The sequence below is a fragment of the Elephantulus edwardii genome, unplaced genomic scaffold (assembly GCF_000299155.1).
Source record: "Elephantulus edwardii isolate Elephantulus edwardi_28Jun2011 unplaced genomic scaffold, EleEdw1.0 scaffold00009, whole genome shotgun sequence".
Lineage (NCBI taxonomy): Eukaryota > Metazoa > Chordata > Mammalia > Macroscelidea > Macroscelididae > Elephantulus > Elephantulus edwardii.
The window spans coordinates 23,246,853-23,250,023 of NW_006399759.1; positions in this window are offsets into that span (position 1 = coordinate 23,246,853).

The following is a 3,171-nucleotide window of genomic DNA, read 5'->3' on the forward strand; positions in this document are numbered from 1 at the left end:
CTCCAAGGAGCAGCCTGGCTTCACCCTCTCTAGGACGAACCTGTTCATTTTCTTAGCAGTCCGTGGTATATACAATACTCTTCTCCAACACCGCAGCTCCAAGGCGTCAATTCTTCTATCATCCGTAGTCATTGTCCAGCTCTCTGAAGCATAGCAAGTAATTGCAAAGACCATGGCCTATATCAGAGAGGTCTATCCTGGAAAGGTTAAAACATACTCTGGACATGTTGTCAGGAGGGACCAGTCTTTGGATAAAGACATCATGGTCCAAAGGGTAGAGGGACAGCACAGAGGAGGAAGACACTGGATGAGATGGATTGATGCAGTAACTGATGTAATGGGGGTAGATACGTCAGATACCGGGAGATTGGCTCAGGATAGGGCAGGGTTCAGGGCTGTTGTGCATAAGTCTGCTATGAGGAGCAGCTGACCAATGTCACAACAATTGGGAATGACAATGGTGTCACATTCATTATGAACATTTAAAAATCTATCCTGAAGTACAACACAGTGATAGAATAGTACTCATGTATCAATAAGAAAGACAGTTGTTATATCTATTATTGAAATATATGTGCCAGTGATGAAGAAATTAAAGACTTTTTACTAACGTGTACAATCTCAAATTGATCAAATATACAATCCAGAAAGCCATTGCAATTTAAGGTTTTCTATTATTTTAAGTCATATTTACTTTTAATAGATCTTCCAACCAATCTATAACGTATAGCAACAAAACTAAAAATACATTTTAAAATTAATCTTTACATTTTTTGCTCAAGAAAAAAAAGGGCTAAGAGAACTTTGTCACCATTGCGGTGGCTGTTATAAAACCTAATATCAGAATTCTGGTTATAGTTTCAAGGTCTCAAAATATAAAATATTAATAATGAAAATAATAGTTGTATATTGACTATGGCACAGAAATAGTGGATTACATTTAAGAAGTGGGCTTTGAGGTCATTTTACTTGAGTCAGAAGCTTGGTTTATTGGCTATGTGACTACAAACATGTTACTTACTGTGTCTAAACCTCATCAAGTTCCTCATATGGATAATGCAGATAATAAAATTTCTTAGCATGCCATTTTTGCATGAATTATGAAAATGCATATAATAAAATCAACATAAGTTAGTAATCTATAACAGTATCAATCTTATTATTAAAACTACCTTTACTGATACCTCTCAAGGTCAAGCATCCAAACATACTTTTATGACAATGCTGTTCATTTAATCACACAATGCCACATAGGTATCATAAAGTATCTGGTTTCATAGATAAAATGGTTCATTAAATCAGAATACTCTGTGATAGTGGAGGATCACAAATTAGGCCTCACGTCAATATTTACATTTATTTTCATATCGTACTTATTTTAATTGATAAAATTCAATAATCCTTTAAACCACAAGGTCAGAACACAGCCATCTGAAAGCATTTGCCTATCATTATTATATATTTTGGTTGCCACTCCTTCTGCCAGGGACCACTTCCTTACTCTCTTTTGTCCTTGTAGTAAATTATCTGCGCCTACTGTTGAAATGTGAGCTTAGTGAGGGCAGGAACACCTCAGAACACCTAGTTAATCTTAATAAAAACTTGACAAACAAATGAAAAGAGGCTTTTTGCTTGGTTTTTTGAAATATTAACCTAACTGTTGAAGTACTGGGTATATTTAAAGACACGCATGTTTCTACCTTGGGGAAGCCCAGGGTTTGAGCAGAGTCCAGGCCTTTGGTGCTTGAGGAAACTGCCTCAGGAACTTTGCATGAGATTCTTGCTGGAGAGGTAGCAAGAGCTCTGTTTTTGTCCTTTGGTACTGGGGCTCTGTTCTTGTCCTGTGGTATTGAGCAGATAAAGTGGGAGATGCCAAAGACTGGGTGCAAGGCCCCCTCCTCTTCACTAATAGAAAGATAGCATTAATACTCTTGCTGATGGTTTGTGACTGTAAACATGTCTTAGTGGCAATCCCAGAAGGCTGTGAAGGAAATCAAGCCTCAATAGACTTCCTTGGAATCTATTACTTCAAACAGCCTAAAAATAAATCTCCCTGTTACATTTTCTTACAGCATTAAATATTTTTCTTCCATAGTACCTAACCTAATTTGAAATTTTTGTTATTTTAGGATTAACTGCCATATCTGTTTCTCTTACTGAGCTCTAATCTCCATTAAGGGAGGAGTTAAGATACATACCTAACGTGGGGCAAACTGTAGGGATTAAACAAATAATAGGTAAAATAATGTCTTGATAGAGGGAACAAAATATATATATATATAAACATGCCAAGATGAAAGGAGTAGAAACTCAAATTTGCATCACAACAAAATAAAGGAAAGCAATTCAATTGAAAAATGGGCACAGGATATGAGCAGACACGTCACCAAAAAAGACATTCAGATGGCCAACAAACACATGAAGAAATGATCAAAATCCCTAGTTCTAAGAGAGATGCAAATCTAAACAACTATGAGATATCATCTCACCCCAGTCAGAATAGCAGAATTTAACAGAACAGCAAACAACAAATGCTGGCGAGGTTGTGGAGAAACTGGAACCCTTGTTCGCTGTTGGTGGGAGTGTAAAATGGTGCAACGACTATGGAAGGCTATATGGCGCTTTCTCAAAAAGTTGCAAATAGAAATAGAATTTGACCCATCAATTCCACTACTGGGAATATACCCTAAAGAAACCAGAACTGCCACCCAAGCATATATGTGCTCACCCATGTTTATTGCAGCTTTTTTCACAATAACAAAGAATTGGAAACAACCCAAGTGCCCATCAAGAAATGAACGGATAGAGAAGCTGTGGTATATCCACACATGGACTACTATGCTGCAATGAAAAACAAGGAACTCATGAAATATACAATATTAGTAACCCTGGAGGACGTTATGCTCAGTGAAATATCTCAGTCATAAAAGGGCAAATGCTGCATAGTGACACTGTTTTTAAGCAGGACGGACATTGAAGTTGGGGGAAAGTAAGAGGGTGTAAATAATGTGTACTGCATTGAAACAGATGAAGGAGAAAACTGTTTAGGAGGAATGTATGATTAGACATTATTGTCATGACAAGAGTCCATAATGGAAGCTGCATATTGGAGTGAACTTGGGGGGCTGAATTTTTATAACAATGAAATAATTTCTTTTTTTTTTTTTTTTT